At 42.8% G+C, this 26,685-nt stretch overlaps 1 protein-coding gene and 1 long non-coding RNA gene across 8 annotated transcripts in view; both read left to right on the top strand.

The window, feature by feature from the left end:
* Positions 1–4,611, top strand: part of LOC125342212 — a 30,851-nt gene extending 26,240 nt beyond the window's left edge. The window contains exon 5 of the long non-coding RNA XR_007209170.1: positions 2,860–4,611. This is a non-coding gene — a long non-coding RNA (uncharacterized LOC125342212). The remainder of the gene's footprint in view (positions 1–2,859) is intronic.
* Positions 1–26,685, top strand: part of Ebf1 (EBF transcription factor 1) — a 381,892-nt gene that overhangs the window by 71,556 nt on the left and 283,651 nt on the right. The window lies entirely within an intron of this gene.

Here is a 26,685-nt window from a genome sequence, read left to right as displayed (position 1 = left end):
AGAATACAGTGACTTGTCCAGAGAATACTTTTAGGGGCTGGGACTGAGACTTAGGGGTAGAGTGCCTAGTGTGCATGAAGCCCTGGGTTGGATTCCTCAGAAAAAAAAACCCCAAAAGCTGGAAGTGGCGCTGTGGCTCAAGTGGCAGAGTGCTAGGCTTGAGCAAAAAGAAGCCAGGGACAGTGCTCAGGCCCTGAGTTCAGGCCCCAGGACTGGCAAAAACAAAAACAAACAAACATAGCTGTGACAGAACTAGGATTTGTATCTGGGTAGTTTAATTCCAGCATTGAGGTATCAACCCACTATTCTAGCCCATATTCTTCTCTATCTATCCCAAGATTCATCAGTTCTGTGATTTATAACACGACATTTCTGCTGATAACTTTGGTAATGTTCGATAACCAGAGTTTCCTTTTCTGACAGTTTCTTCCTGGAGTATCCTTTTCATTTATTTTGGTAGGTTTTACTGATGCTCTATAGAGCAGAAGTAGAGCTGAGAATTCCTGGGTGATTTAGGACTTTTTTTTTTTTTTTTGTCCTCATCGGCTTGCAGTTGTGGATGGTAGATGAACCTTTGTATTTATTGCTTCCTGATGAAACTAGTGATCTAAACTCAGCTGGCTTGGTTCTCCGTCCTCTGTCTCTCTCTGTGTGACTCTGATGGCTTCAAAGAGTCAATAATATCATTAGGCCATAAAAAATGGAGGACACCAATGGCTTCTGGTTGCTTTTTAATTTCTCTGCAAGGAAACATTCTGGACTGTGGCTGTTCTTTTGCATTTATTTTCATAGGAAGCCAGCTGTTATTGGGCTGCTTTTGCTTTTATGACACTGGGCTAGGACATTGGCTGTATGGACCAGGTAGGCAGGAACCACAGGGCAGAAGGATTACACGTTTTGCTCTTGGATTTTATTACCTGGAGCTCCATCCTGAGTCTGAGGTGGATTGAAATCCTATATTGAGGCCAAAAGTGAAAGGAAAACCAGGACAAAGAAATCTCCAGGGCAAGGGGCGGGGCTTTGGGAGCCGACAGTGGAGAAGCTTGTAGTTTGCTGCCTAATATGTGTAAAGCGATGGTACAGGCAAGATGGAGTTAATTCAATAAAATAAATATAAAATACTCTCTCTTCTGTCAGGCCTGCTGGAAGCAGGTCAGGGGTCACGGAGCTGCTTCACTGGAGCACTAATCGATTTGCTGTCAAGGTGGCCTGCTGGGGTTTCAAGCTGGAGAGGAATTGAGAGGCGCTCTGGCCCAATTTCCATAATTGCTCACTGCCTTTAGTGTACAACCTTTTATGAAACACAAAAAATATATCATGGAATTGTATTGATTAGCCATTGGGCTGAATAATTCACTTAGTATTTATTACCTGACCCAAAGAGGTTAAATAAATCCACTATCTAACTTGAGTTTGTGAGAAATATTACTTATTCATTGAAATGTGGCCTGATTATTGCACAATAGGCCTGTATCTTTGTTTCTTGATTTTTGCAATCAAGATTAATCTTTTTTACAGTGTTGGAGCCAACAAGTCAAAAAGACGATGATGAAGAAGAAAGAAACTGTTCTCTTCAAATAAGCCCAATAAGATCACCATTGACTATCAGTGAAAAAATTTGAAGCAGCATTTCAGCCTTGAATTTTAGGCAGCTGAGGCAAATTTCAAAATTCCCCCCACCCTCAAAATGTAGGGATGCCAGTGAAGGACATTGACTGGTTTTTCATTGTAAACACCCTATTTTTAAACAACAGACTTGTTATTGGTGATGACATCTAAGTCCATTTTTATTACACCTTTTTAAGAAAGGTTAGCCTCTTGTCCCAAACACTCATAAATTAAGAGTCGCAAGAAACAAAGGGGCATGAGGGTGGATGAATACTAGTAGGGAGATGACTCTTTCAGCCTGCAAGATAAATCCAAATGACTGACACTCATTTGTCAGTTAATTTCACCGTAACTTGAAAATATGAAAGACTTTAATCTACAGGATATTTTAAGCATTTGTAAACTTTAGGGGCCATCATTAATTATTTACTGGGCAGTGACATTTGCACATTTCTGCTACTCTGACTAGATGGGCAATCTATTTGATGTGCTATACATCTAGTCACAACAGCATGACATTCAAATCTAATTATGTTCTCAGTTGCTCTCTCCCTGTCAAGATACAACACTTCCCTACCTACCATCATCCTTCCTCCAGAAAAATAAGATTTTAAACTTCAGTGTAAAGTCTTTCTTCAGTTTCCTGTCTGCATCCTCCAGCATCTCAAAGCATTGTTTTTGAAGTTTAACGGAATTCGTTGTAGCTCAAGAAAAGGAAACCATGGGAAGGTTTCTCCCCCCCTTTCCCTTAAAGGGGGGCGGGGATTCATTGAGTTCAGGGCTAACTTTATGTTTGTTGACCATCAAGCCTTTCTGTATCCAGGATCTGACCTTAGAATTGAGGGTAGGAAAAGCAAGGCTTCTGGCCTCCTGCTCCCAGTCCAGTTTTCCTGTCCTGCCTAGGAGGAGGAGGAGGAGGAGATGACTGTAGAGCTGGTGAATGTGTGCAGAGCTTCCTGGGGTGTGTCCAGGGGTACCCCACTTCCCGTTTGCCAGTGGCTGCTCGTGTAAAATTGTACATTCCATTTGAATTTTGTGTTCCGTGTGACAATGATTTGTTGATTACCACTTTGGAAAATTTCAAAGTCCGGGTTTTGATGTTTGGTCTCTATATTTAGTTTGGGGGTGGGGCGGATATGAGAGGGTGGGGAAGGTAGGGGAGGGAAAGAGAATAGAATATTTGAGTTGTTTTTCTTTTTCTCGTGTGTGTGTGTGTGTGTGTGTGTGTGTGTGTGAGAGAGAGAGAGAGAGGCTTTAAGTCTTGGTTTTCATCCTGTGTGGGGCTTTCTTAAATGAAGGCCATAGTTAACAGAATGACTCGAGAGCTCTTGATAAGCCTCTTGAGATAATTTGGTGGTAAGCAAAATGCATTCTCGGGATATACTCATTTCAAGTGCTCTGTGAGTGGTACATTTTTTAAGGAAGCTAATGTCATAGTACTGTTCATGGAAATTCCAAAGTAAATATTATTAGGATGTTTTATAAAGAGAGAGAAGTGAGGGGCAGACACACACACACACACACACACACACACACACACACACACACACACACACACAGGTAGGGTCTGGCTTGGGGTTCCACAGAAAACATCTATCATTTAACCTGGGCTCTTCCAGACTGCACTGGACCTGTCTAGGCTTAAGAAGAATAATATATAGAGATGAGAGACCAGAAATACCACTGTTTTATGCCAGCTTTATGTAACAGTTTAGGAGACCTACTTAAGATCTGACCACGGCACGAGAAGTGATATGTTTCCATTTCTAAATAGAATTGTCTGCAAGAGATGAGGGAAATTCCTTCCTGTGAAAGGAACATAATAAAGGAGCCTAGACTTTGGAATCCAATGGCCTGGATTTGAATTTTGGCTATTACGATACCTGGCAACATATATTAACTTCTTCTACTCCTTAAATTTGTCCAATGGGGAGAATAATACCAGCGTTATTTATAGGATCATGTGTTGAGAAGTACAAGATATGATTCTGACCTGTGATGAATATACAAATCAAAGACATTAAAGATAAATCAGAGACATTTTTTATTTCCATTATGCTTCTGAAAATTAAAGAGGGATATTTGATATACCCACTGTGTTGACAAGGCAGTCCCCTCTATGACGCAGAACACAATCGACATCTATCAGAGGTTTCTAGAATGGATTCACCAGCTAACCTAGAACAAAAATATAGTCTGACATTTGAAAATGTCTTGTTTTCCTTTACGGTGAAAATTCCTCCAAAGAGGAGAGGAAGATGGCAGGCTTCCAAGCTGCACCCACAAAAAGATGGCCGTTTTGTTTTTATTTTAACTGCAAGTGGCCAAGATTTCCCAACTGTTCTATTTTTATGAATTTTAAAAGTTTCATTGCTGGGTCAGATTTAGGGCCTGTGTGGGAAAGGACAGTTTCTGCCAGCAAGCAAGATGCCTGCTGGGTTGTGGTCTCCATGCAGTTTTACATTCCAAGCATTGCTGAACCCTACATATGGGGGAGCCCTAAATCACCCGAGCTTTATGTGAGTTTGCGACCTTTCCCTTTGGACCTCAGAGTGGACGCATGGTTTGAAAACTGGAGATATGATGCTAGTGACTGCCACAGATTCCGCCTCCCCCATCTCCCGGCCCCGCCCTTCACTTCCCCAGTTGAAGTCAAAGGTAATCTTTATATATAGCACAGGAAATATTTGGGGCTGCTAATAAACAAATGCTAGAAATGATGAGGCTTGATTGTGGAGTGTCCCTCTGCATGCATTTGAGATGGAGAGATGAAGGAGGGGTTTGTTTCCCTACAGGATTCAGATTTTTTGGACAGACAGGTATCAGTAGGTGCTGGGCCTGCTATAGGAGAAGTCTGTGGATTTGTAGGCCCTGTGGCGATCCTTCTCCTTGGGTTCTTGGTCAACCCCCCCCCCCCTTGGTCTCTGGGGCTCTGCAGATTTCACCTTTCCCTTCACCCCCAAGGGTGTGATGCCTACTGGAGTGGCACCCTTCCCCAGAGCCCAGCGCAAACGCCCACTGGAAGGTCTTTCCCAAGGAATGTCTCAGTCATTTACCCCGTGGTCAGAGTGCTCTCCGGTCCCGCAGGTGTGTGTCTGTGTCCTTTCTGGCACTCCGCAGTACTCGGCTCTCTGCTCTGTCTCCTTCAGGTGCCCCACAAACCCCTCCTCCTTCAGAGGCCTCCCTCTTGCCCCTGGAAAATGCGTTTCTTTAATGTTTTATTCTGGATCAGATTTTATTTTTTAAAGAAATGCAGCCATTTAAGAAAGAGTTGTGGACTATGTCCTCTCTGCTAGCTCCCTGACGGGATGTTGGGGTGCGGAGATAAATAGTAATACATTCCATGGCCACTAAGGGTTATTTTTGAACCACCAGAAAAATAAAAAGTTGTGAAAGTATATTATGGAAAAAGAAAAACAAAAAGGAGAGAAAAAGACACACAATACAACCCCGTCCTCATCTCAGTGTACTTCTCTGTGCATTTTTACAGGTTTTAAAAGCTAAAGTTATAGTTGTATAACTAAGAGTTTGCGATCTTTGTTTTAAATTCATTTATGTTTCTACACAGCCCTTGTTATTTGGTGGACTATTTTGTTTTTGGTGGTTTTGAAAATGTTTACTTTGGTTTATTTATAAATAAGGAGATAGGAAACATTCGTATTTATAGCTATTTCTGCATTTTTTTGAGTCATTTCTTTAAGAAAATATTGTTTTTCAGAAATATCAACCAGTAGAACTGGGCTTTCAAATAAACTGGAAGCAGAATATCTAAAACCGAACAGGGACTTGGTGGTGGTGGTTCAGGTCTGTCCTCCTAGCTCCTCCGGAGGCTGAGATCTGAGGATGGCAGAATCCAGCCCAGGCAGGGAAGGCCACGAAACACTGATCTCCAATTAACAACAGCAACAACAACCAGAAGTAGAAGTGTGGTTCAAGTGGATGGGCACCAGCTTGTGTGAAAAAGCTAATGGAGAACATTCATACCCTGACTTCAAGTCCCAATATTGGCACAAAATAAACAATTACAAATAAACTGAGATGTTTGTCATGGAGAGAGAGGACTTTACCCACTCTTTTTCTTTCATAAAGATTCCCCATCCTTGCTATTCAGAGATATTGAGGCAATTATGCAGAAAACTAAGACTTCACAGAAAATACTTAGAAAGCCTTGCGAGAAGTCTCAAAAGAGACATTGCTTCTTCAGATATTACCCATGTTTTATTGCAGTCAACCCAAGATGTCAAATTGCTTTCCACTTTTTTTTTTTTGCCAGTCCTGGGGCTTGAACTCAGGGCCTGGACACTGTCCCTGAGCTTCTTTTTCTTCTTTTTGCTCAAGGCTAGCACTCTGCCACTTGAGCCACAGCGCCACTTATGGCTTTTTCTGTGTATGTGGTACTGAGGACTTGAACCCAGGGCTTCATGCGTGCTAGGCAAGCACTGTACCACTAAGCCATATTCCCAGCCTATCACATTGCTTTCTGACAACTAGCATTTATTCCTATTGGACATTTGTGATGTGTGTTACTTCCTGTCTTCCCCAACACTTTGTAGTTATCACTGAATCTACTTTTACCTGACTTGACAGATGAAAATTCGACTTTACTCAAGTATGTACTTCTCTTACCATGAGTATATAGCTAGACATTTTTCCACTGTGTTATTTATTATTGAAAGTGGTGGCTTCTCTGTTTCATTCCAGTTGACAACTAATTGATTGGGATTTCCTGCATTTTCTACCCAATTTGTTTACATCTTTATAGAATAAAGACAAATCGCTGTCAAAACCAATGCATTGCGCCTATTTTAGGGTTACGATTCTTCCGTTTTGCCTGGAAAAAGAGACTCCTAACATTGCATTTATTTTATTTTTGTTTGCTATTTCATTTCATTTAGATAGTTGTTAGAATTTCCTTTCTATAAAAGTCTGAGGAAGGGGAAAGATCCTTGTGTTCTTTATACCCTGACAGTAGGACTTTTATGTGTCGGTGATTCTGGAAGTACTTTTTGGATGGATAAAATGACCATGGTAGCTGGTTACTGTGTTTGTGTCCCTGTCTGTATTCTGGCCTCCAACCCTGCCACCTCCCATTACCCAGACCCCCTTGCACTCCACTCCAGCTTCACATTTCTTCTCCTGACAGGTCATACCTAAGGCTCATGCCTTAGGAACTAGCTATTCCTTCTTTCTGGAACTTTCCTGCCAAGCATTCATCGCTGGCTCTTTCTCATGTTTAGATCCAGTAATCTCTTCTTGGAGAAGTCTTTCTAGTTCACTGTCCCTCTCTCGTTTCTGCCCTTCTATCCAAACGTCCAACCTACCATTCATCCCCCAACCAATGTTCAGGGAGTGCACATGGCACACTGAATGCGCTTCAGGGGGTACAGCCGTGGGCCAGACAGGAGGTTTCTGCTCTCAGGAGAGTATCTTACTTGTTTCTATTTTAATTCTATGACTTCTCCACCCTCCACCTGTAGAGGTGAATAGGTACCTTACAGCTTTTTCTTGCTTACATCCACCTTAAAGCTTTCACACCCCATCCCTATCTATTCTAAATAAATATTTACTGGGGGAACAAATCCTTTAACACTACCTCCAGTCTTTGCCCTGCGCAGAATCATTCCCATTGTTCGCAATATCAATGGCATCCTTTAAGAAACTTAGACTTCTGTCAGCCTTACGGGCTCCATTCATTGCTTTCTCCTTGTCTACCTTGTCCATAAGTTCCTGGATAGAATGAAATTAGGGATCATCCTCTCTCCCCTGCTCCCAGCCCAAATCTTCCTTCTAGTTCCCATTGGGCCACCCACTTGGTTTGACCCAGAGGATAAATTCTTGCTTTAGAGCCGGAGCCCGGCTCCCATTAGTGTTAATGAAGACGATGCTTTCCCTCTCTCGAGTCTGCTGGGATTTTCAAACGCGGTCTCCACACTTAAAAATAGAGACACTGCAGAAAGGAAGCAGTTGCACAAAGTCCCAACTTCAACCTGCTTTTAATAATAGAAACTCTTACTTGCCAAGTCCATGTCATATTTTCCCCCTGAAAGCTTTATTTGGAAAGGGAATGGGATAAAGTTCATTCTTCCAAAAGAGAGTAAATGAAAGAAGCATCTGAGCTGCGGGAAGCCTGGTCATGGCAGCCTTGCACGTACTTGGTTCAGCTCGGGAGCTGCGAAGAACTACGCGAAGAACTACGCGAGACTCACATTTGGTCCATGGCGCTGCATAACTGTTGTGTGAGAGCTAGAAACTTAGAACCTGAGGGCAGGAACCAGAACCAGCGTGTCCTTCGTTCACCCCATTAAGTGTTTACAAATGCCAGCCACACACTAGACACAGTGCTGAATTAGCAGGAAAGTGACTGTGACAAAGAGCTGACGTTTTGGGACAGTGCAATCAGCAGATCACCTGTGTGTGAGTCATTTTGGTCAGATGAAGAATTCCAAGCCACAGCAAAAAAAAAAAACATCAGAATTTCTGGAGCCAGGTGACTGGGAATTTGCACTGTTAGCAATTTCTCTTTAGATTCTTTGACATTCTAAAATCTGGAAACCACGGATAATGATAGTGGGGGAAAGAATGGCAGGAAACCATGGCAGAGTGTGTTGTGTGTTAAGTGAGGTGGTAGAGAGGGTATTCCAGAGTGACCTGATGTGCTCTGGGAATGAACAGGCTCCTTGAATGTGTGAAGCCTCAGTGGTTACTTGGAGTAGGCATTAGCCAGGAGGGGAGAGGGTCCAGGCATTAGCCAGGAGGGGAGAGGGTCCAGGCCTGGTTTAGAATAATACCAGAGATTAATGGGAGCAAGAAATGAGCACTTCTCCGAAAGTCGTCCTTGTCTTCAGCGTGGGCTGATACAATGCCCATGTGCCTACCCACAGCGAGGAGTTGAAAGAGCACACGAGTAGGATTTTCTTACTGAGGAATAACCACCTGGCAACATAGGGTGTGGTACTGTCCTTGCTGAAATGCTGATGTCCCCTCTTCCTATTTCCTAGTGGAAGGACGGGGGGGACATAGAGAGCAATGAGTATAGACACTCACGGTTCAGATAGATGCCCGAGGACAGAACACTCAAACCTGTAGATTTAGTGGAGAAATCAGGCAGGGCTCCAACTATGAAATAAACCCCATCTCTCTTTCTCTTTACATTTAGGTTTGTAGGATTCCCTCACTGGGAATTCATATGTGCCACAGACATATGTCTATTGTCTTTTCTTAGCTTAGAAGGTGATGGGCACAAAAGGAAACATTTAATGGTTAGAAAAATAAAGCCAGCGGTGCCAAGCCTTGGCTTGGAGATTGTACCATGACAGGTAGGGATTCTAAGTGCTGGAATGGAGTTGATTCCAATATCTAGAGTTCCATTTAGTTACAGAAAAGTTGATCCGAGAGCACTCATGATTTCTATGCTTTGGAGTTCTTATTGTCTGGGATGAATGGAGAACCGTGAGTCCAGCCTCAGGGGCCTTTTCTGTGCTGGAGAACAGACACTGTGGCATTTTAAGGATAGGTGATCAACCTAGGACTTTGTTGGCTGTTACCTCAGGTTTCCCATACTTGCTGGTGGGCAAATATTATTATTATCCCATAGTTGTTAATGCTGTTTGCTTGGTTTGTTAGTGCTGGCTAGCTTTTCTCAGTAGCTCCTTCCTTTTCTGGTGGTCTCAAATGTTTCAATAGTAAGTTATTTGAAATTTTCCGACTTGATATTTCTGAGTTGAGGGTATTACAGTTCAACCTGGAAATTTTCTTCCCTAAGTGTGATTTCTAAAGAAAACGAGTCTTCATTAACACAGGAGACTGCCTTGCCAAAGAATTACTAAATCTGGCTATAGAATTTGACTTCATGACCTTTTAGGGTGGCAAATGTCAAAGACTGAGCCCTGGGCAGTGTGAAATAATAAACAACTGGGCTGTAAGATTCAGCTTGACGGGCATCATTTGAAATCACCTCCCTGAATTTATTAGAGTTAATCAATCCAGGCTGAGAAATGGAGCTAGGAAATCTCTCCTACCATGCTCTATTTCATTCACACTTCCACCAGGCAGTAGAACTTTTAAGAGTTTGTTGTATTTTGTTGAGACAGTCAAAGGTGTTCTTAAATGGATGCTCCTTGGATGTAACTTGAAAGGTGATAAAAATGCTCACAAAGAAAATCACCAGGTTGTTTCACTTGAATTGCTCAGGGTGGGTTTTTTTTTTCTTTCCTAAAGGTAAAACTTATCCCTCCTAGGCTGAGGTGTACGTTGGCATTGACCAAAGGTAGCAGGAATCACATCTTGTTTCAACCCTCCAGACAGACCTGTAGAGATACATTAAGGAGATGACTCATAGAAAGAGAACTACCTATAGAAAAATCGTACAGGGATCTGGCTGGGGCAGCTGCTTGTGACCCCAAAGATTGGAAATAAAAAGGCAGCTATTAGTTCCACGTCGGTTCTCTGAGTGAATGCTGTAGAGTGATGGAGGGTGTTAAGCTGTCAAATACCAGCAAGGGTTAATAAGGTTAAGGAAGAAATAAAAGCTGGTCAACAATAAAGCAGTGTGGATAAATCAGCTGCAATAAATAAAGCATGTCACATCATGTGTACGCTGCTGGGAAGAACAAAAATCATAAGCCACATACTTGGGTGATAGTTTCATGAATTCTTTGGTGAGATGTCTCCAGATTATCTTCCTGGGCATCTTAGATCTCGTTGGCCCCGTTTTCTCTCTCTGGAATGGATGTAATCACCCTTTCTTGCTTAAGAATTCCCTCATCCACCAGTGAGTGTGAAATACAGGAAGCACAGAACCAGTGTCGTTCAGCACCTGATGTCAGAGAAGGGTCATTATAAACCATGGAGGTGATTCACTTTCCATTCCCTTTGGCCTCTGCCCTGGAAAGGCAGGTCACATCGAAGCCTTCTGTGTGGGCCGAGTTTGTCTAACTGTCCAAGGAAATGCTGAGTTTGCTGGCCAAAACGTTTTGTGGGTTATTCTGTCCATTTGGATATGATATGTCCTCTTAAGAGTATATGATCTTGGGGCTGGGATTGTGGCTTAGTGGTAGAGTGCTTGCCATGCATGTGTGAGGCTCTAGGTTCAATTCCTTGGAACCACATAAAACAAAAAAATAAATAAAATTAATAAGAGTGAAGTCACATATGTTTAAAAATGAAAGAGTGTCAGGTCTTGATGCCTCTGAAGCTGCAATACCTTCATGCCCCTAGATGCTTGTCATGGGTCATAATAGGCTTTTGGTGTGGGAGCCTCATGGACCAGGGTAAGCACTGAGCTCCAACTTAGTTTTAAGTGGTTGGTAGCTGATCCTTCCTAATGACCCATAGCTTTGATTGTTTCATATTTACTTCCAACCCAAGGGTTGTGGAGAATGTGTCTGATTAGCATCCACTCCCACTTAGAGAATATTCTAGAAAGCATGAGTAGAGCATTTCATAATGTATTTATGTTTTAAAGAAGCCCATCCCACTTAAACATTCAAGTTGAGCAGTCATGGGCCTTCAAATATATTTTTTCCGCCAGCCTATGGCATGTGACTTTAAATATCTTTGGTGGTGAAAAGTCTCCATCTTTGGGGGGGTGTTTTTGGAAATAGTTTGACATGAGGAGTCAAGCAGAATGGTCCAATTCGATGACTTTTCTTTGACACATTAAAGTATGAGTACTAATTTTGTTTCATTTCATTTGTAGTAGGGCCTTCTAAAAGATGCATTCCAAAAATATGTCAAGCAAGGGCATAAAATTGGAAAAAACTGCACACATATACTAGTTGCATGGTTTAAGTTGTGGTATGTGTGTCTTGTTAGGCATTAAACTTGTTTCACAGTTCTTCTTCCCAGATGTGGTGTAGACAGAATGTTGTGAAGGTGAGTTTCCTGTTCTCAGAGTCTTCTAGTGGGCACTGTGATGTCTGTGTACTTGAGCTTGGTGCCTTCCTTTCTCAGAGAGCTCCAGGAATGGGTTTGGGTAGTATGGAAGGGCTCTGGGATCTCAAGCAGAAGAGGTGGACCCCTCAATACCCGGAGAGCTTGCGTGACCTTCCCATGCTGACCTTCCCATAGTTTGGGCAGCCCTAGAAACAGGTGACAGAAAGAATTTTGATTCCAAAGATGTGAATTGCCAAAGTTGCGGTCTATTAAGAGAACGTGTGTGTGTGTGTGTGTGTGTGTGTGTGTGTGTGTGTGTTTGTGTGTGTTTCTAGCAAGGTGCCATTACATTAATGCTAGCTCCTTGCAAAGTTGTCATTGGGAGGATTGTAAGTTGAGGCAGAAATGTTTTTGACATCCCCATGGCTGTCATTTCAAGTGAAGAGGGAAACAAACTGGGAGGATCATGGTCCTAGACCAACTCTGGACAGAACAAGTCCATAAGACTCCACCTTAATAGAAGGATGCTGGCTGATATGGTGGGTTGTTACTGAGATCCCAGCCATGATGGGAAGCCTGAAGAGGGTAGATCATAGCTCAAGAGTGTTCTTGGTCAAGAAGTGAGACCCTAGTCTAAAAATGACCAGCAAGACACAGGACTGAAGGAATGACTTAGCAGTAACACACAAGCCTAACAAGTGTGAGGCTCTGAGTTTAATCTCCAACACTAGAGAAAAATGGACACACACACACACACACACACACACACAGAGGGGAAACATAGAACTCCCTCATTCCCTCCTATTCCCTTCCCTTTCTTCCAACTCTACATTCATCTCAAGATGCTTTTCCTTTAGACAGCATGGCCTGATAGTTGTTTTTTTTTTTTAATGGATTAATTCCCTATTGATGGGCCTCTCCCATATTTCACATATTTTAGGATAAGCAATCCATTTGTGATCATTCTTTTAGGGTGCATCTGACTTTTTAAAAATACATTTAAGCAGAGAGGTGGCTGCAATTTTGTTTTTATAAGTAAAATGCAAGGTGTTATAAAGTGAAATAAATGAAACCATATAATCTTGTGACTTTGCCAATATATCTATTATGGAAGAAGAGGCTCTTTGGTTACAAAGGCCTGATTTCTCAGGAACATGGTTTCTGGACACATAACACAGCAGGAATCAAGGATGCCACTCAAAGATGAAGGAAAAGAGAAAAGAGGGTAAGATGGGCTTCAGGTGGAACTGGGTTCCACCTTGTTCCTTACAGGTGGGAGAGCCTTTCTTCATTTAGTCTGTGAGCTTCATTCCCTATCTGTCCAATGGGCCTGACTCCATTTCCTAAGGGTTTTTGACTCTGTCATGTAACTACCATAGCACGTGATATGATCATTGATCTCTAAAGGCTTTTCCGTAAACAAATAGCAAAACCTAGCCGCTTGTAATGAGGAAATTGTAGCACCTGACATACAAAATAAATTAATACTTGCTTAAGAGATCTCTTTTTGTAAGCGAAGCATAGTTATTATTGATAGAAGTGTCTCCAGGCTTCCCCAAATCCCAACAGACAGAAACAAGTCCAAGAACTTTGCTGTGTTGAAGGGAAAATTGAGAAGGCAAGGTTCATATCCAAGGTCATCTGTATATGTGCCTATGTGTATTATGGATTTATATTTATTATATATCTTCTTATCTACATCATTTGTCTATATTTGATTTGAACTTATGGTCTCACACTTGCCAGGTACTCTACCACTTGAGCCACGATCCCATCCCTTTTTGCTTCAGGTTGTCCATTTTAGATAGGGTCTCCTGGTTTTGCCCAGGCCCTGGCTGACAGTGATCTCCTATCTAGGCCTCCCACACAGCTGGTATCATGGGCATGTGCTACCACGCCTGTCCTGAAAATGTCATTGCTTAATTTTGTAATCCGTTTTCTCATTTTATTTGCTGACTCAAGTATTTTTTTTAATCACACACTATGAAATAGTTACATGCGAAAGAGAGGAAAGATGCGAATACAAAAGCTTTCCAATTTTCTCTTCTCCTCTGCTCTGTTCTCTCCGTCTGTCTGTCTTTGAATACCATTGCAGTGAAGAGTCCCTTCGAGAACCATGTGACGGGTGTCACATTGCTTATGTGGTCTGTACCCTCATCTCGGTGGCTAGTGTTCAGAAAACGAGAGGATTCCGTTTTTCTGTTCCTTTTTTTTTCTTCTTTTTCATTTGCTGTATACAGACTTCAAGGCAGAAAGCTCTTTGCCTGTGCCTTAATTCCTTAGCCCATCCATAATTAGTGTTTTTATGGTTTAATCCCTCCCATATATCTTTAAGAGTTTCACATGAGTTGGCTCCCTACAAGTTTTATTGCATTCAAAATAGAGACAAGCTGGCATGTGTGATGGTGGGAACGTATACAGTCACCAAGCGGGCTTGGCTGTTACTTGTAATTGATTGCTTACTGAAGCCTGCCCGCGCGCTTTACCCCGAGGCCTGACTCGCCTCCATATGCCTGGTGTCAGAACTTGGAAGCCAGCTGGTCAGTCCGCACACATCCTGGGGGGAGCGGCAGACACGGGCAGCCGGGTAGCCGTCAGCTTCCTTGAGCACATTTCCTCTCGTGTTTTGATAATAGTTGTGTAAGCTTTAATTATGCTGTGTGACAACACATTCATGAACTATCAAAATAAATCCTTTGAGGAGATGGCTGCTAACAAGTTTGGAAGCAACAGGGCTTGTTGCAAAGAAATGAGAGGCAAGGCGATCCGATTTTGTGTGTGCGCGCGCAGGATTCCCTCTGAATGTTGAAAGCGGATGAAACGTTGCCTTGCCTTTTTCTTCCCGCTGACAAATGTGCCTTTGAAAGCTGTGCCCTTAAGAAGTTAACTGAAGACACTTATTGCAAGACTCAAGTGTATCCAACACAAGTGCTTTACAATTAGCAGTGGTAATGTGAGCAGAAAAGCTGTGCCCCAATATCAGCATATAATCTGAAGGAACACCGCAGGGCCCATTAGGGGCATTTACAGTTGAGACTGAGACTAATGGCATTAAATTATTAGAGCTCTTGCTAAAGGGGCATTATAAGTGAATCCCTTCCAGCTGGGCTGGCGGTAGCCACTCTTTGTCAGCAGTAGAGTCCTTGAAGGGTATCCTTATTGTTCCCGATCGTTTAGACGAGATGCCATGTGCTTTACTGAAGGTATAAATAACACACCCGACAAAAAAAGACTGGGAATTAGTGTCGCATTCAACTGGGCTTAGAGTTAAGTGGAGTTGTGCAGCTCCTGGACAATGCCCTCTTGCCTTTTGGTGTGCAGATACCCGTGGGCTCACTCATGGAATGGTGCCTTTGAGGGCACACATTGGTCTGGTTACACACGCACAGGTAGACCCCATATTAGAGTTACTTAGTTGTTCTTTGTGGTGGTTTTGTGTAGAGCTTGGTAGAATTCAGGGACTTAGTGTTAGCCAGTCAGACAGATTTCTCTTTGGAATCCAACTTTTTAAAAAAGAAGAGTAATTTATAATCCTCAAAATAACATTCTAGTCTTTTGCCATACCCTCCTCCCACCCCTACATGAGCGTGGTTGCCTATTCTGTGGGTAAAAGATTACCAGAATGGCTTCCAAAGTTAGTAGCATTGTTAAATGTTAAGATATTTCAGTTCCTTCAACACCCAAACAACAACAGCAGGCTGTTTCAGAGCATAATTAAGCATCAAGGTCATCAGTTGTAATTGAGTAAAGAAGTTGCAAAGAAAAGTTGGGGAATAAACTCAACTTTGCTCTTGAGCTCAACTAGTGAGCATGATGTGAATTCCTAACATTAACATTGTGGGGGGCTGCTTGTACCCACAAACTCATTTTCTCAGGAGGTCACAGGCCACAACATGACCTAGTTAAATAAGTTGTCACATTAAGTACACTTACATATAGCAGATGTGAGTATTCCACTATACGTCTCTTTCTCTTCCCTCTTGTATCCATTAAACCGGTATGGGGTAAGGCAGAACCTCCCTCCCGCCAGAGACACTGGGGACACGCTCCTCCTCTCCTCAGGGGATTTCGGGTTTGGCACAAGGCTTCTCAGCCTGTGCACTTTTCCACTGAAATGAAAAGTTATTCGCAGGGAATTGAAAGACCTCGTGATGCTTTAAAGCCCATCGATTGATTTCTTGGCCCAAAGTGGAGAGCTGTTACCTCACAGGACTCAGGGGCCGTAGATTTCAAGTGGGCTTATTGGTGGGGGTGAGGTGGGAAGAATTAAAATCCTGGCGAAGATGTCTCACTGACATGGAAGGCAACAGGGAAGGTTAGACGCAGGTCTTGGTCCGTCAACCTCATTTCCAGATAGGGGAATTGAGAGCTAGGGGCCAAGGTCCCTGCTCAGTCTCCCCCCGATGTTCCTGGGGGACCTTCAGGACCCTAAGCTAAGTGAAGACTTCCTATTAGGAAGACTTTCTCAGACATTGCCAAGATGGCTACAAAGGGTGCAAGATGAAAAGCTGGACCTAGCTTCATGTAGTCTTAGTAGAGATGGGCCAGGAAACGATTAGGGGGCAGCAAGAGAAAAAGGAGAATTTAGGAGGAGGCTAAGAACAAAGGATGGAGTCTCCAACATAAGAGACTCTACCACATACACTTTCAATGCACACTGCTATTGGCACAACTCACTTCTTGGTGAGAAACCTCATCTTGAACTTTGCAATAAAGTAGAGAGTCTTTGCAATCTTTGAAACCTTCCACTTTGGAAATATCCACAAAACAAATGGGAAAAACAAACATTAATGAGGCAGATATAAAACACTTTGGAGGAAAAAAAGAATTTAGCATTTTTATAGTTGCTATAGAAACACCTCAGCGCTCACTCTTGCTAATTAGTTGGATTTTACACATTTTATATTTGGAAATGCAAATCAGTTTCATAAATTATTACTTACTTTTTCCCCATTTATATTTCCAGTACTGTTGTACAGACACACACAGGAAGTCTAGGATATTATTTAGTTATATAACGTGACATACTTAGTTATGTGAGCCTGACATTTATATCCACAAGACATTTCTTAGTTTAAATATGCTCCTGTTAAATGTTGTGGGAAATTATAGAGAGATTTATAATTTTTACAGACGAAAATGAGAAAATGTAAATTATGTGGTGGCTGACTAAAGTGCTTTCTCATGGAGTCTTAAGAGGGAATGCAGAGAGCTTCACCCCCAGTAGACTCCAAACAATAAACATTTTAAGACTTTTCCTCTAGCCGTGGGAATTACGGTTGGCTTGGGTGTCTTCTGAACTTTTGATACTAAACACTGACCATCTGTAAACACTTACTGGACTCTTGCTGATTGGAGAAGACTCAGAAACGTTTGGAGGAAAAGGAATATAGGAGAGCCTCAAGACTGGGGGTGGCTTTTGGTCTTGTAGAGAGGAGGTGAGTGAATCTATCAGTAGTCAGGAGATGGGAATGATAGATATACTTTGAATTTACAACCAAAAGACAGGAGGAATGAAGCTGTAGATTTTGGCGTTGCTGTTGAACATAGAGACTTTTTGACAGACTGGGAAATGGTGGGGATGGGGTGGGGTGGGGGGTCAGCTACATGATTTGAAGCAAATTATGTGGCCACTCCAAGCTTGTTTCCATAAAATCAGAAGAAAAAGAACGATGCATACATTGTAGAGGTTTTTTTTTTTTTTGCAAAGATTAAATCATAGAATATTTATAATGTTTGTTTTAGGACTCAGCACATTGTAAATGCTTACCCAGTGATATCTATTACAAAATTATCATCATAGTCAATTTTCATCGCGTATGCATTTATTTTCCCGATAAAGGGGAAAAGGCAATAAGAGAGGAAGAACAACAACTTAAACAGTGTTCTCCATTCTCATAGTTGTCTGCCTGTACTCCAGCAAGTCCAGGGTGTAAACCTGCTGACAATCAGACCTTTGTATTAAGGTACAATGCTGTGAAAGCACAAGTGCTATACTCTGTGAAGAATGTAACCGATTTTCGAGGATTGATTTGGTTTTGTGTCATTGTTGCCTTATTCATCAACTTCAGATGCTAGTTCCCATCACTGCAGAAGACACAGTATTGTTTTGTGGATGAAGTGGTTTGGGGCCTTAGGTGAAGCAGCCGATAGGGCAGCTGATGGAATGACCTGAATCTCCAGTTGAGACCATGGATGCAGTCTAGCTGTCCTTGGATGATTTTGATGAGGAGAGAGAGCTGCATGGAAAAAGCAGTGGTAGGTCCTTAAATTCCAGTGTGAGGGAGCGAGGGAAGGGGTGCGAGAAAGGTCATGTTCCTGGGTATGACCTCTAGATGGGGCACTGGAAGAAAGAGGAAATGGGAGCCACAGAGAGAGACCAACGGGTTGCTTCGCTTCAGGTGGGAGACAGCGACACAGGCAGAAAAACGGCACCCATCTTGCACCGGTACCGCGAGAGATCACCTGTGGTCGTGTACTTGACTAGGGAGGCGTTCCATTGCTCTGTGGTCTCCTCAGTCTTATGGCTTCAGTTACTTGAAAAAGCGGAAACAGTATCCTTTCCTTCCCTAGGCTGATCTCCGCCTTTTCCTGAATCAATAAGCAAGGATTTGTTTCTTCTTTTGTGTATGTGACCCCATTTAAGTGCAGGTTTCATGGTAATATAAACCAGTAAGTGGTAGGAAAACAAAAGCAAGTACAAATGCGTAAATATATTTCTCGCTTCAAAACTTACCACATTAAACAAGCACATAGTTTTGATGTTATTTTGTTCTATAAAGTTGGGACTTTGCAGTTTATTATCCCTCCTGGGGTATGGTGAGGCAGGGGCTGTAAGGTACTGGGGGATGGGGGAGACCCAGGCAGGGGAGGGACTGTTCCTTGAGAGGGTGGGCCTGTGTGGAGGCCCAGCCTCGGCTCGGCTCCTTCTGCCTGTTGATCTTGAGGACTTGAACCTGCAGCTACCGAACATGGCATTTCGGCAGAAGACAAAAGTTGGTATTTAAAGGTGAAATTTGATTGTGCATGATGGCAATGAGTTAAATCACTACAGAAGCTAAGGGCAGAGTCAGCCTGTGGGTTGCCATAGGTCCACTTTCCTTTCTAGCTCTTCTATCTAGCACAGGCCACACTGGCCAGCTGCACATGTGGTGAGTGATGAGTTCAAATTGAGATGCTCAACATCAACAAACAACCCAGCAACAAAAACCACGCGGACCGGGCGCTGGTGGCTCGTGCTTGTGATCCCAGCTACTCAAGAGTCTGAGATCTGAGGATCGAGGGTTCCAAGCCAGCCCAGGTGGGAAGGCTCATGAGACTCTTCTCTCCAGTTAACTACCCAAAAAGCCAGAAGTGGAGCTGTGCTTCAAGTGGGAGAATGTTAACCTTGAGCACAGAAGCTTGTGGACAAGCCACGGGAATAGCACAAAAACAAAACACATATGGGATTAAGATTATATAATATGTCAATAATTTTATTGATTGCATGTTTAAAATGTTCATATTTTGGATATAATGGGTTCAATGAAACAAATTATTACAGTTATTTTTATATGCTAGCTTCCATTTTTTAAGATGTGGCTACCCCAAGATCATTAAATCCCTCTGCCATTTGCGTCTGTGGCATATGTTTTATTTCTCATTGAGACACAGCTCTAGAGCGTTTGGTGTGGGTCTTTTTCTTCTAAGGCCTTCTGTTCATGCGTGGTGATCTTCTGCGGGTGAACTTTATCTACTTTTTTTTTCCTTTTCTTAAATCTTGAGATATATTCTTCCTATGTAGTTTAGGCTGGTCTTGAACTCATGGTTTTCCTGCCTGTGCCTCTACCATGCTAAGATGACATTTGTGTGCCACCACACCTAGCCCTTTCTTCTTTCTTAGACCGACTAAGAGGTCAAGAAAGGTCTGCCTTTTTGGTGGGTCCTCTCGCCAGGTCAGTTTGGATCCAAGGATAGGGCTATAATGGATCTCAAGCTTCAAGCTCTAGTTTTGGGTGGCTGGAGAAGGTGTACGCAGCTGTCTTCACCTGGGTCCCAGTCGTAATGACCTTGACATTTGGCATACCAGGCCCGGGCACGGAGCCTTTGGCACCTGGGCTCTTTCGAAGGCGTGCTGAATGCCTGGAATCCCATACTTCTTTTGCTGAAGAATATTGTTCACACTGCGGGGGGGGGGGGGGGGGGCGGGGATAACATTTTAGATTTGCCCCAGCGAAAGTAAGCTACCTGGTCCCTGTTGAAGTTGTTAGCTACATTTTGAGGTGAATTGAGGCTCACCTTTTAAATTTCAGTGGGTTAGTAGTAACCCATCCCAACTCCCAAGAAATCAGCCCATGAGTGAGCAATTTCCAAAGGCAAGGGGATGGTGGCGGAGCAGAAGAACTGGAAAGACTGTCTTGCTATCGTGGGGTGTCACAGGTGAGCTTTGGCTCCCCATTTCTTCAGAGAACAGTGTGACTCTAATCAGGCAAGCTCTAGACTCAAATTCAGGAACTCTTACTGATCTATTTTCAAGGCGCTAGATTCGGTGTGGAATGTTTGCATAGACATTGTCTCATTTGATTCTCACCTCATGAAACACTTCAAGTAACATCTATTGAGATTTTGCATGCTCCATTTCAAGAGAGACAAGGAACACCTTTTCAGATTCTTTCCCTCTCCCGACATGTACCCAGACAGTGTCACTTTTCCCTTTCCACAGTTAGGGAGCAGAAATCCAGCCCTTGTGGGAGATGTATTGATTGGAAGTAGAGATGGCCGCACATGGGTAATCTGGGGGGAAGCCAGTCCATCCGGGGGCTGCCTGTGTCCCGGAGTCACAGGCCTGTTGGCTTTCTCAGGAAGTGTGATTGGTCCACACTTCAGTCATCTCTACAAGGAGCTTCCAGCTGAGCTCCCAGAGGTGCCCTGTAACCCCCACCCCCCCCACCAGGGCCAGTGATGGGCCCTCAACTTGACACACAGTCTGGATGTTGGATCTTTGTGATAACAAAGAACACAGTGTTTGCAAGCTGATGTTTACTTGAGGGCTTAGGATCTGTGAAACCTTGCAATGATGTCATAGAGCATTCAATTCTTACCATCCTCTGAGGGAAGTCATTCTTGTTCTCATCCTTCGAGACCCACTTCCAGAGAAGACTTCTCTGAGCCCTGAATTGGCTGGCCTTCCTTAGTTTCACTCCCAGAAAGCTGGCTGCGTCCCGTCAGTGTGCTCATCTCCAGCTCTAACGACGTGCTTCTTCCGTGACTGACCCGGGTCTCCCCTCTCCTTCAGCCTCAGTGTTGAAAATTGGCGTCTTGTGTATAGATCCTCTTCTGGTAACCTAGAAGGCCTGTTCAAGATGACCACCTTTTCCCCCTTTAAAAAAAGGAGACCGACAACTTGGCAGTTGTTTGCTGAGTGTGCTAGCTTGGATGGACAGCTTAACCCACAGTTAATTTCTCACAGTTCTGGAGGCTGGAAATGCAAGGTTGAAGTGAACGCTAGGCTGGTTTCCTCTGAGGGCCTTGCTGCTGCTTTCTCCCAGCCTGTCTCCCAGAGACACAGGTCTCTCCTGTGTCCATCTGTCCTGATGTTCTCATTATAAGGACCCTAGCCATATTGGGGTAGGAATGGGGTCCATCGTGATGACCTTCATCAATTTTCATTTCAAGTACTTCTTTAGTGACCCTCTCTGCAGATATCTGGGAAACCAGGGGCTAGAACTTCAACCCTCGAGTTTAGGGGGGCGTAGTTCAGCCCAGACCCTAGGCCTATTAAACTTAACTCGTATGGAAACGGAACCATCTTCAAATTGCATGGTTGTCAGCATTTTCTAGGCTTTGAGCCTGTCCAGGTCAGAGCAGCGCAAAGCCGGTGGCTTCTGAATGATACAGGAAAAACAAAAAGGCAAAGTATAGGCTCTTATTAGGTCTGTGTGGCTTGCATTCAAGAGACAAAGTTATTTTCATTTTTCTTAACTGAGGGCATCTTATCTGGTTAGACAGGCTCCTTTAGAACCAAATTTTGTTCTTGGTGACATTTTGGAGTTAATATGAGGAAATACCTTTTGTATTACCTGGTATTGAAAAAATGTCAGTAAACAAACGGGCAGCAGTAAATGAAAGGGGGGGGGTAACAAAAGACATTGTTTCTGGATTCGGGAGGCAGCTTGAATGTTTGGAACAAAGGCTTGCTCAAAATAGGCTTGGTGGCAACCTTTTAGGTCTTGGCTTTGCGTTTCCAACCCCCACCTCCCTTCTGTTGAAGTGGCATTGCTTATGATCATTCTTATTTTAGCCAGCTCCCTCTCCCTAGTCCGCTCCCCCCCAAACGTACTAACACAAACACACTCTTAATTTCAGGGCTGACAGCAGGGTTGGGAAGGTCCTCATAGGATCACAAAACAAGTCGGGCAGTGGAGGGCTTCCGGCAGCCAGCTAACAAAAATATACTGTGAGAGGGTGCAGCTCGGGGAGGCAGGCGTGGGACCCGCCGGGAGAGCCCGCGAGGCTGGCCTTTCCGTCTCTGCGTTGCCGAGCTTTGCCCCTCACATCTGGCCCAGCTGTGACAATCAGCGTTCGACCATTTTAGAAATCAGATACCCAGGGTACCAGGAAGTTGATTTGCCTTCCACTTCCTTAAGAAAACACGCATTAATATTTAAGCTGGGTTTTCATAAAAAGAAGCGTTGTGTGTTGGAGATGTGAAATAGAGTCAGGCGGCTGGGAAAACTCCCCCTCCTTCGCCCCCTCTCCCCTCTTACAGTGACCCCTGGTGCGATTTTAAATCATTCTCCAGATTTGAAAAAGGAGAAGGGCTCAGCAGCCCCCTCCCCCCCCCCGCCCCCCGGCCCCAACGCCCTCGTGACATTTTGCATCTACTGTTTCACGGCTTGTGTCTGTAAGGTACGAGAATGCGCTTATTGCTGGAACTTCCTCGTCGATGGACACCAGTGGGACAGTCACAGAAGTTACCTTCTTCAGTGATCCACCAAAGCAGGTCTGAGGATTTCTTCTCAGGATTGTTTCTGGCAGCCTTGTTCAGCCTGCCTTAGGAGTCATCCTCTCCTATCGATCCAGCCTGGTCCATCTTCTCCTCCCTGTGGAGTCCATTTTGACATTCTGTCAGATAAGACAGGCCAAGCAATCCTGGTGCCATCTTGGATGTGGGGCCATGGTTTTGGTGGCTCTGTAAGAGTTGTGAAGACCAGTACAGTTCTGAAAGGGTAAAAAAAAAGATTTTTGGCAAAGATCAGTGTAAATGGTTTACTTTAAATATAAACATTTTAAATCACTTTGATCTTAGCTGTCCAAAAGATGCAAACTAGTCATGCTTCTGGGGGAGTGTTTTCCGGGGTTTTAAACCTAGCATAGACCGTTTCCTCTTTGCATGCAAGAAGAGAAATAAGGTTTTTTTGGGTGTTTTTTTTTTTTAAACAATAGAACACATGGAGGAGCAATGGGCAGGTAGAATCCTGAAGGTATTGTAAGGAGTAAGAAGTTGGTTTTATCTCTGCAGAGGGAGATTTTTGGTAGCCTCTTGAGACTAGGTTACTTATCTACATTTAAATCCTGAAAACTGACTTCTGTCTGAGTCTTTCCTCTCACTCATCCATTTCCCCTCCTTTGCAAAGATACCAGGAGCTTCCTGTGGTCACTTTTGGAAAACTTGCGATGCTGTGCTCTGGTAGATTCAATAATTAGATTTGGGTCTACACTCATGTATAATTACAAGGGATAATCATTTAAATATAAATCCAGCATCAATTTAGAAAATGAGAGTTAAGCCCTGTATTCGCTATCTTGGCACAATGGTTAATATTTTTGAGGGTTGTCTGAATTTCAGATTAACATAATTTCAGTGGGAATAAGTTTTTTTTTATATACCTTTTTTTTTAAGTGCAGGTACAGAGGAGACTTGAATTCAGGGCCTGGGTGCTATCCCTGAGCTTTTTTTTTCCTCTCAAGGCTAGCACACCACCATTTGAGCCACAGTGCCCCGTCCAGCTTTTCTTTTCTTTTTCTTTTAGCTTATTGGAGATAAGGGTCTCATGGATTTTCCCACCCAGGGAACTGCAGTCCTCAGCTCTCTGCCTCCCGAGTAGCTAGGATTCCAGGCGTGAGCCACCAGTGCCCAGCGAGTTCTGATACACTTTAAAAAACCACCACAAGTTACTCAGACACAAAGTGAAATGCTTTTTAAGGTGTTCCTTGTTTTCTTTGAATGAAAAAAAAAAGAAAATATTGGCCACACTGATATCACATATAATTTCATTCTTAAACTAATTTGTTGTCCTTCAGAGACTCACCATCTTTTTCATAGTCATGGTATAAATTTTAATCTTAGAGTAAAGGAGACCAGTGACCATTTTCAAAGATGTTTTAAGACTAAGTTTAGCCATAGCGAAGCTCTCCTTCATTTTCAACTTGCTTCCCGTCCATTTCTTAACTAAGGCTCCTTGGTCAAAGTTCTACAGTTGCTGGGTGAGAAGAGCTGTAGAGGAGAGGCTGGCTCTTTCTGGGTCTCTTACCTCTGTGAGACGATGGGATGAAAACACACAACCTTTGTCAGTCAGAGCCACACAGTAGAGGTTGGCGGATCTGAAGGCAGACCCTTTAATTCTAATCTGAGATCTTTCACTCACAAGCTATGTGAACTTGGGCAAGACCTTTCACTTTTCTGGGAGGTTGCCTTATTTCTAAATTGTAAAGGGTTTGACTTGACAGCAAGTTAAAAATATGCATAGAATAAATAAAGGCAAAACCACTGTGGTGAGAAGAGCATGAAGCTCTTGGGCTGGGCTTCTCCATTGAGTGCCTGAGACCCCCGGAGCCATCTGGAGTCCAACATGAATGCTATAGCCTTCTAGCATCGGATATTCCTTAAGTCTAAAAGAGATACTAATAATTAGAACTTACACAGATGAAAGCTCAAGCCATTTTGACTTTTGTGAGGAAAATTTAGAAAGGAGATAAGAATACTTCATCACCATTAGTTAGAGATAGGCATTTGGAGCTTATTTTCTTATAGTTTTCTTTCTTTTTTTTTTTTTTTTAAAACATGGCTTATTTTCTGTCTCTTAACTAGAGTGCATGTCTATATCTTTCTTCTCCTCTCCATTCCCCTCCTTTCTCTTCCCTTTCCCTCTTTCATTTATCTAAAGATCCTAAGGACTGTCATACATAGCAAACTGAGGTTAACTACAAATACAGCTCTATAACCCATAGGAACTGCTTTGAACCCTGTAGCTTCTCATTAGTTCAGTATTATGAAACATACAAGTAATGACCAATGAGATATCGCCCGCCTTCCTTCCTTCCTTCCTTCCTTCCTTCCTTCCTTCCTTCCTTCCTTCCTTCCTTCCTTCCTTCCTTCCTTCCTTCCTTCCTCCCTCCCTCCCTCCCTCCCTCCCTCTCTCCCTTCCTTCCTTCTTTCCTTCCTTCCTTCTTTCTTCCCTCCCTCCCTCCTTCCCTTTCTCTCTCTCTCTCTCTCTCTCTCTCTCTCTCTCTCTTCTCCCTTCTGTCTCTCTCATCTGAGATTGGGACTCAAACTCAGTATCTGATGACCTGAACTCTGCTTCCAGCTCCAAGATATCCGATGTCATCAAGACATTTGTAGAAAATATTTTAATAATTTATTGTGTATACTATGGTATATTTAGATTATTTCCAGGTCTTCATGATCATAAAAAGCACCATGATGGACAACTTTGAATATAAATTTTCAGCTGTGATCTTGATTACAGTTTTAGGATAATTCCTAAACTCCTAGCAATCTCTTTTTGCTTTTGCTTGATACCATTTGTTCTGGAAGAAATAATGTCTTAAATATGAAAAGCTTATGATTTGTTCAAACTATTTAGACAAAATTACATCCTCAAAAGTAGTAAACATGAAGCAGTTCTCATAGACTTGTGAATAAAATATGTTGCCCATTATTATTAAATATGTTGCCGCATCATTGTCTTTGCTCTGTGTTGTGTCAGGGAGCTGTATTCTAATTTGGAGAAAGTCTTTTGTAGAGAGCCAATGTTTGCATTCGTTGCATTAACCTAGGATCTTCAGATTGCTTCCTTTTTTTCCCTTCACAACTCATGATTCTCTCCATTGGCTTAAACAAACAAGACCTATGTGTTTCCAACTCCTCTAATTTCTAAACTCTTATTTTTGAAAAAAAATATTGGAACTGTGCGTTTTGGGGGCGAGCATACACGCATATTGAAGGACTGAATGCTTCTTTCAGAATTGATCTGCGTCTTGGCTGACTGATCACTCAGGTGCACAAAGGGCCCTGGCTTCTTGGTCATTCATGGAGGAATATATTTTAAAAGCGCTTCCTTGACCCTCTTTTAGCTTGGACGCAAGCACATTCCTCGATTTTTTCCAACCAAAGCGAACCAAATTTTCATGTGCCGAGAGAGTGTGTTTTCAGTGGACTAGACCCAAAGCTATGTTGTTCTAGAGGTCTTAGAACAGCTTATGGCTTGCACAATAAGCTTTGCAGCACAATTTAAATGTTGATTTAACATATAAACAGCTACCCAAAAGCATCTCAGAAAAGCTGTTTTTAGGAGTTAGCTTAAAAATGTATTGAGTAATGATTCTTGAGCCTTTTTTTGTATCATTAATTGATGTTTCTTCTTTACGGGGACCCCCCCCCCCCAAAGAAGTTGTATGTCCCCTTTCTTATCTGTGTTCGCTTCCCTTTCCCTTTCCAGCTGTTTCTTTTATTCATCAGAGACATTAGATGACATTCTTTATTTTGCCGACAATGACTTATTTATATCTAATTGCCTGGGTTCTGGGATTGTTAGGAAACTGTATTGACAATGATAATTTTCAGTTGTCTCACGATGAGGGCACATGAATTAACACTGATCCCAATCAAAACATGGCACGTGAGAAACAAGGCCCCCACCAACAGCTCATTTCTGACATTGCCTTTGTTACGTGTCGCATTCATAGGAAGGTAACATTCTTTTGAGAAGTAAAGCATATGTAAATAGGAAATTTTAAAAATAGAATTCTGCAAGTCAGACTCATTTCTATGTCTTCATAAGGCAGAGAACAAGGTAGACAGAAACCTTCTGTTAAGAGAAGATAGAAATCAGAGGTTCTCTTCCTGCTTGATTTAGCAACAAAACTTACTTATGTGTTGGGTAATGCTGGCCATAGTTGGGTATAGTCTGACAAATGGATTCTGTGCTTGAGTTTTATCATCAG

This window comes from Perognathus longimembris, chromosome 25 (assembly GCF_023159225.1).
Source record: "Perognathus longimembris pacificus isolate PPM17 chromosome 25, ASM2315922v1, whole genome shotgun sequence".
Lineage (NCBI taxonomy): Eukaryota > Metazoa > Chordata > Mammalia > Rodentia > Heteromyidae > Perognathus > Perognathus longimembris.
This window is presented reverse-complemented; position numbering and strand designations above follow the sequence as displayed.